We start from the raw sequence: 8584 nt of genomic DNA on the forward strand, positions 1-8584 counted from the left end.
ACCACACTGCCTCTATATTAACAGGTATATGTAACCTATCTAAGTTTATTTACAGTCCACAGGAAACTATACAATCGATAAATGACAGAAGGGTAGGGTGGAATCTAAATCACACATTAATATCAGGGCTTCACACATAATGAAAATCTGTATCAATATTAGTGAAGAGTGAACATGGTCAGATAAGGAGTTAAACTCCACAGCCCTGGCTAAAATCATGGTCTCCTATGATGCCTATCCTGCTCTTTATACAAGAACCAACATGGCAACCGTAGGGTTCTTTGGAAGAGACTAACAGCCATGGCGACTCATCGTGATCGTGCTGCATGGTGTATAGTAAAGGGTGAACAAAACTCCTAGAAACTGACGGCGCCATTTATGGGGTTAGCAGTAACGATGGATCACAGCTTTAAAAGTGAATGCTGGTTGTATAACACAGCATCCGCTGAGTCTGGAGCAAGCTCACCTCCTGAGCCCGCTCCATACACTGGCACCTGAGATAAGACATATCATTACACCTATGTTGGAGTTTCAAAGGATTGTCTCCTTTTGCCTTTCTTTTGCCCACAGGCTCCATCATGTGTAAAATACAAAATTGAGCTTTACTTACACTATCGGGGTCCAGCGCTGCCTCTCCACCGCCACTCCGTTTTTTGTTGTTCGGCTGCAATGGTGAAGTCACATCCACAGCGCTGCAGCCAATCACTGAGTTCAGCAGCTTGTGATGTGTACAAAGGCTCAGTCAATGATCTCATTGATTGGCTGCAACACTGCTAATGCTAATGTGACACTGCTATCGTTACGGGGGATGGGCAGAGAGGCAGCACTGATTCCGGGGAGGGTAAGTAAAGCTGTTGACTTTCACATTACTGAGTCTGTGTGCAAAAAAAAAATAGATGGAAGGGAACAACTCTTAATATATAGATTACTGATTATAAACTATCTTAATAGAGGTACTTCATTTTGAACATAAAGATCTGCACAATCAAAACAGGAGAAATACAAAATATAGTTGTCCGGTGAGAGGTTGCCATCTTTCTTGGGGAGGGATAGATATTCTCTGCTTTTTCTTTGCTTGTTGCCAATTTATAAAATGGCAATTACCGGTACACATTCAGCGATATCAAGTGCCAGCTTTGAATAAGCGTCTCAGTAAACTGACAATTTGGCTGGTCCTTGGCTTCCGAGAAGATAATATAAGTTGTTTTAATATTTTTTTTTTCATAAATCAGTAGCACACAGGAAAACAAGAATCTTTGTAATAGATCTTATCAGAGAAATTGGCTTCTTTCTCCACCAGGTCTGATCATTCATTCTCAAAATTCTTAATTTACGGGTAAATTGATACCAGTTGCTACCGATAAGATTCTATGGAGAGAGGAGGAGTAAGGAGCTCAACCTCCAGCTCCTCCCTCGTCCTTCCTCTCTACACATAGCTGATAACACAGGGTCCTCCAATTTATTTTGCTTTGTTTTTATTTTTTTTTTACGCTGCGTATTTGTAAGGTTTTAGCAGGAATGTGGGATGCAGTGCCGGACAGGAGGCAGAGCAAGGGTTAACATGCTTATTTACAGGGGAATACCCCATGCAGGGAGGTAAAGGGTTTAACAGGGGAGAGAAACAGTACATAGAGACAAAGGATAACGTGAGGCGAAGAACAACGCTTCTAATATTGGCAGTTCGTTAGACCAGGAGTAAGGAAGTTCCTAAACGGCAGCTCCTGCTTCAAACTCAATGGCGCCTGCATAGGCTGATGCGGTGTCCTTAATAGTGGGGTCCAGCACATAACAATACCCCGTCTTCTGGTGACAGTGGTCGGTCTCCGGTACCTTCCTCTGCCCCTAATCCATATACTGTAGTGGTTAAACAACGGTGTAGGCCACAGTCCTGTATGAGCCCAAAGTAGCTCTGCAAGTATGCAATGGTCAAGTCAAGTTGCAAGTGTCTGGGGCCGAGATTTACTAGCACAGTCAGGGTGTAGGTTACGGTAACACTCCCGGTCTCTTTCAGGCGGCATACGCACGGTACTCAAACCTGAAGCATCTGGCACCTGGCTTTATGTCGGTCATCGGGCACACACTGCCTGTCTCTCTCCCTGGTCCCTGCGGTTAGCGGAGGGCGACAGCGTTCGCTGGTCTGTGTGGGGCAAGTGCTCCCCGGACGGAGCACTCCTCTCTTTCGCTGCTACAACACCCGACTCAGCTCTACTCTGTGTACATGGCTCTGCACGGTTCTGCTCTGCTAACACCGCTTTGCTCTGCTGGCACAGCTCGGCTCTCTGCAGGCGAAGTGGGCTTCCCTTATATGGCCCGTTGCCACACTAGTACTCTCTGTGGTGGGGGAAGCAGAGTGTGCTGCTCAGCACTCTGCTCTGCTCCCCGCCGGCATCAGACTGCCCCGCTTTGCGCGCTTTTTCCTTTTATGTCCCCGATGCTGTGCGCCTTTTTCTGGCTCTCCCCACCCTTCGCCATCCTTCGGAAGGCCCTCCTCACTCAGGCTTCCCCCCAAACAGCAGGGGAAGGTCCGCCCTACCTTGGCTTCAACCCAAGAACAGAGGATGCAGCCCCTCCAGTTCCGGACGCGGCATATACAGTAGATACCCGCAGTCCGGTCCATCTCCCTACATATTGTCAAAAAAATACAAGTAACCTGTTTAACTTAATGGGTGCAGAAATGGTGCAAAAAATCTGCAATGTCAAAACTCACCAAAAGCTCATCATGTGAACGTTGCCTTACAGATGTTGTCCTAGGTGAGATTTGTACCCAGGACCCCAGCGCGGCAAGGCTACAGTGCTAACCACTGAAACACCGTGCTGCCCATCACCATAGGTGATGTCACAGCTCCCCATCCCCTTCACAACGACCTTCTACAGGCTCATTAGAAGCTTCAATAAAAAATAATAGGGTTAGTCTGCTTATTTTGGCTAATGTACATGTAGATTTCCTAAAATTACACAAAATTAGAGTCAAAAAAAGTCACAGTGGCTAATGTTAAAAGTGCAAGATTTCTATTTTTAATAAATTGTGATATGGAAATAAAAACATTGGCAAAATTTGCTAAAAAAATGGTTACACAAATGGTCACTTTCTGTTGACACTCTTAAAGGGGACAACCAATATAGTTGCACTTCCTGTCGTCACTAACAAAAGTAGCATCCACACAAAAAAAACACCATAATAGCTCCAATGTTTTTTGAAATCACAAAGATGTGCAATTAGCTACACACACAAGCAAAAAGACAATGAACTACCAAGATATTCTCGTCTTTCCTATCCGCATAGGTGGTCAGGGCAGTGTAACATGACAATGTGCACAGATGGTGAGGATTATATTTACATGAGTTTGTGACTAGTGAAGCCAACGATATTGGCCAGGAGGAGCGAAGAAAACTGAAATCACTAATTCAGCTGAACTGAGACGGAATTCTTAAGTTGCCCAGATCGTTTCTGAGAAATGTGGCACCGGAGCAGCAGCGTCTGTTCTCTGTCATCACCATCAAAATAATGCACCGCAAACACACAACAAGCCCTGATCTATCCAGTGCCCCAACCAACGTAGTGTGGAGGCAGAACTGCCACCAAGAAAATATTAAACCAGAAACAGGTTTACAGAGATATTTTACTCACAGAAATTAAAGTGATGCCCCACCCTGGCACTGGAAAGTGACTATACACTTATCATATATAGTCATCCTCCCTGGAGATACAGTTATCATATATAGTCATCCTCCCTGATGCCCTCCGTGCCCCCAATGACTGGCATTCTGGTCCTACAGGATCCATGTTGGTAGTAGCGCTAAGACTGACCCACATCTCCGCAGCACAGGGGAGGCACCAGAGTTCCCACGGTGCTCCCACTGCAGCCAGCATCTTGGATGCAGGAGGACTGGGATGACAATCTCAGCAGAGGAGAAAAAAAGGAGCGGACTAAGTAGGGGGACAAAAAATGTCAAATGTGCAGTCACTTTTTATTTGAAGGATGTAGGCTTGTTATAAACTGTTTTCATAGTAGTGGAAATAGTTGATGAAAATGTATAATTGGGTGTTATCTTTCATATTTATTGTGACAAAAATGTCCCAAACCCAATATGTGCCGGAAAAACCAAAGCCTAATACAAGCTACCGCAATATACCATAACAAATTATTTTGTTACTCTATTATTAACCATAAAATGGTCAATATTGTCCCTTTTTTCACTGTAATTTTGTGATTATTTTCCCAAAATGTCTGAAGAACTTTAAATGTTCTTTTAGCAAGCAAAAAAAAAAAAAAGAATCACCAGACCCATTTATTAGGCATTTCCAGCTGTTTATAAAGCAACAAATATTGTAACCATGGAGGCCACAAGGCAATAATGCTAAACCGACGTACGGCCGCTATTCCTTGGTCTCTGTGATTAGGTCAATTCGACATTCACTTCTTTGGGGATTTAAACTCTGTAATGTGCTGTTCCTAAAAAAAAAAAAAAAAAAAATATCACATGAAAAGAGCTAGAAATTCACATCAGTGTTAGTGAAAACATTATTTATGTTTTTTAAAATAAAAATTATTAAAGTGTTATGCTTAAAAAAAGGGCTGCGGAGTTGGAGTCGGAGTGAGGGTCAATTTTGATGGAGTCTGAATAAAATGACCAAGTCAGACTCCAATAATATACAATACATTGGGTAGAGTAGTACAACGCAGGACGTGATGTAAATGTTTTCGTAGGAATTTGGGAAAGTTATGAAATGTCCAATAAATGTCTGTTCTGTTCCGGATCTAAGGAGCTTGGTTGCTACCGGAGATGAATCTTTGCTGCACTTTAAGCACATGCTCAGTAGTGACCAGTGCTGTGGAGTAGTAGTGGAGATGAATCTGTGCTGCACTTTATGTACATGCTCAGTAGTGACCAGTGCTGTGGAGTAGTAGTGGAGATGAATCTGTGCTGCACTTTATGCACATGCTCAGTAGTGACCGATGCTGTGGAGTAGTAGAGATGAATCTGTGCTGCACTTTATGTACATGCTCATTAGTGACCAGTGCTGTGGAGTAGTAGTGGAGATGAATCTGTGCTGCACTTTATATACATGCTCAGTAGCGACCAGTTCTGTGGAGTAGTAGTGGAGATGTATCTCTGCTGCACTTTATATACATGCTCAGTAGTGACCAGTGCTTTGGAGTAGTAGTGGAGATGAATCTGTGCTGCACTTTATGTACATGCTCAGTAGTGACCAGTGCTGTGGAGCAGAAGTGGAGATGAATCTGTGCTGCACTTTATGTACATGCTCAGTAGTGAGGCAGTGATGAGGAGTCGGAAGTCAGATGAATCTGTGCTGCACTTTATGTACAGGCTCAGTAGTGACCAGTGCTGTGGAGTAGTAGTGGAGATGAATCTGTGCTGCACTTTATATACATGCTCAGTAGTGACCAGTGCTGTGGAGTAGTAGTGGAGATGAATCTGTGCTGCACATTATACACATGCTCAGTAGTGGCCAGTGCTGTGGAGTAGTAGTGGAGATGAATCTGTGCTGCCCTTTATGTACATGCTCAGTACTGACCAGCGCTGTGGAGTAGTAGTGGAGATGAATCTGTGCTGTACTTTATGCACATGCTTAGTAGTGACCAGTGCTGTGGAATAGTAGTAGTGGAGATGAATTTATGCTGCACTTTATGTACATGATCAGTAGTGACCAGTGCTGTGAAGTAGTAGTGGAGATGAATCTGTGCTGCACTTTATGTACATGATCAGTAGTTACCAGTGCTATGGAGTAGTAGTGGAGATTAATCTGTGCTGTTCTTTATATACATGCTCAGTAGTGACCAGTGCTGTGGAGTAGTAGTAGAGATGAATCTGTGCTGCCCTTTATGCACATGCTCAGTAGTGACCAGTGCTGTGGAGTAGTAGTAGAGATGAATCTGTGCTGCACTTTATGTACATGCTCAGTAGTGACCAGTGCTGTGGAGTAGTAGTAGAGATGAATCTGTGCTGCCCTTTATGTTCATGCTCAGTAATGACCAGCGCTGTGGAGTAGTAGTAGAGATGAATCTGTGCTGCCCTTTATGTACATGCTCAGTAGTGACCAGTGCAGTGGAGTAGTAGTGGAGGTGAATCTGTACTGCACTTTATGCACATGCTCTGTAGTGGCCAGTGCTGTGGAGTATTAGTGGAGATGAATCTATGCTGCACTTTATGTACATGCTCAGTAGTGAGGCAGTGATAGGGAGTCGGAGTCGGAAGTCAGAGAAATTGAAGAGTCGATGGTTTAGTTAATTGACTCCACAGCCCTGCTGAAAAAAAAAAACATACGTTACTGACTGACAGCCGGCTCATCAGTGCATCAGAACAGTCAGCTGTCAGTCAGTGCCGAGCGGTGGTCACCAGCTGCTCTCAGCAGAGACTGTAATTATGTAGAGTACACCCACATGACTGAAAGCTGGCGGCTACCATTAGAAATCAAGTCAATTTTTTCCCGTATGCCGCACTTTCAGTCTAGCGGCCGGGCACCTTCATAACCCTATTAACCTGCAGAATAATCCTATCTCTTCAACTTAATAGCGTCATTGGGCCTGACAGGGTCCTGTTAAAGAAGTTGTGTGTCAACTTCTTGTCTTGAGGAGCACACTGCTCCCAGTCCCTGGCTTCCTGCTTTGCCGAGGGCAGTGAGATCAGAAAGATTGACAGTTTTGACTAGCGGCTTAGGCTGGTTTCACACTTGCGCTTTTTTGCGCTGCGTTTTTGTGCATAAATGCGCATGCGTTTTTTTCCTATACTTAACATGGGTGCGCATTGGCATGCGTTTGTATGCGCATGCGTTTTTTTGTAGTGTGCGCCCGGGTGCACAAAATGTATCCGGTTGCATTTTTTGTGCGTCCTACCTGTCTCAAAAAAACGCATGTGCACGCAATGCGCACAAAATTCACCCAAAAACACATTAAAGTCTATGGGAGCGCTGACAGTGCAAAAAAAAGCATGCGCAAAAAAACAAGAAAACGCATAAAAAACACATGATGCGTTTCTTATGTGTGTTTGCACTGCGTACGCAGTGCAAAAAAACGCAAGTGTGAAAGTAGCCTTAGTCACACCACTGGTTGAAACTGAGCGCTCTCCCTGGCTGCTAGCTGTGGCAACTTTGCTTCTGCAGCATGGGAGAAAAGCAGGGATACTCAAGCTGGCCAGATCTGTTATTCCTGCTGGCTTCAAAGAGGTATGAGCAGGCTCTAAACCATAGCGCCTGTGAGCACCAAGGGTTACTTATCTAGGTGACCACCCACTCTGAGGCTGCAAGGTGGTCGGTCACCTAGGTGATGAGCAGTACTATAAAAATTCTTGAGAATGAGGAGGATTTTTAATAAAAAGGAAACTGTAAAGTTACTTGTCTTTACAAGAATTTTACAATTTTAGCCACATGAGAACTAGCGACAACCCTTTAAATCCATAATTCAAGAGGAAAAAAAAATAGATAAATCTTGGTTTTTAAAAAGTTGGTCTTGCTATAAAAGTAATTTTTTGGATAAGGATAAGTAGATTTACTGAAGTTTCAGTTTACCGAGATCTGATGTTGTAGAGAATCCAATTCAGTAAAATGCACGTGTGATGTATTGGCTGAGGGTCAGTGAGTAAAATACACTACATGATGTCATAGATGTGACCCCAGCATGCCATAATACAGGTGGCCAATAAAGGAAGATGACTACAGAGGAAACAAGTCTGGCCTCCAACGCAGAGACCGATCTGGGCTGTCAGGTACAATATCACCAGATTAAAATCTTGTAGTCTCCAGCAAAATATATCCATAAGGCTAGTTTCACACTTGCTTTTTTTTGCAGCGCGTTTTTCCCGCAAAAAAACGCATTGAAAAAACGCATACATAAGCATACAACTGCTGCGTTTTTTTCAAGCATTTTTATGAGCATGCATGAAAAAAACGCAGCGTTTTTATGCGTTTGTATGCGTTTTTAGCGCGTTTTTACCGCGTTTGCGTTTTTTTCCAACATTTTTAGGTGGCCCCTCACACTACCAAAACCATGACTTTACTAACCCTAACCCTGACCCTAACCCTAACCCTGACCCTAACCCTTAACCAAATCATACTTAACCCTAACCCAAACCCTAAACCCTAACTAACCCTAACCCTAACCCTGACCCTAACCCTGACCCTAACCCTAACCCTGACCCTAACCCTTAACAAAACCATACTTAACCCTAACCCTGACCCTAACCCTAACCCTGACCCTAACCCTTAACCAAACCATACTTAACCCTAATCCTGACCCTAACCCTGACCCTAACCCTAACCCTGACCCTAACCCTTAACAAAACCATACTTAACCCTAACCCTGACCCTAACCCTAACCCTGACCCTAACCCTTAACCAAACCATACTTAACCCTAATCCTGACCCTAACCCTGACCCTAACCCTAACCCTGACCCTAACCCTTAACAAAACCATACTTAACCCTAATCCTGACCCTAACCCTGACCCTAACCCTTAACAAAACCATACTTAACCCTAACCCTGACCCTAACCCTGACCCTAACCCTTAACCAAACCATACTTAACCCTAATCCTGACCCTAACCCTGACCCTAATCCTTAACAAAA

At 43.9% G+C, this 8584-nt stretch overlaps 1 protein-coding gene across 2 annotated transcripts in view; it reads right to left on the reverse strand.

The window, feature by feature from the left end:
- LHFPL6 (LHFPL tetraspan subfamily member 6) overlaps positions 1–8584 on the reverse strand; it is a 232164-nt gene that overhangs the window by 31695 nt on the left and 191885 nt on the right. The gene's annotated exons all lie outside the window — the stretch shown is intronic.

The sequence above is a fragment of the Dendrobates tinctorius genome, unplaced genomic scaffold, assembly GCF_039654945.1.
Source record: "Dendrobates tinctorius isolate UK_male_01 unplaced genomic scaffold, ASM3965494v1 ptg000075l, whole genome shotgun sequence".
NCBI classification, from domain to species: Eukaryota; Metazoa; Chordata; class Amphibia; order Anura; family Dendrobatidae; genus Dendrobates; species Dendrobates tinctorius.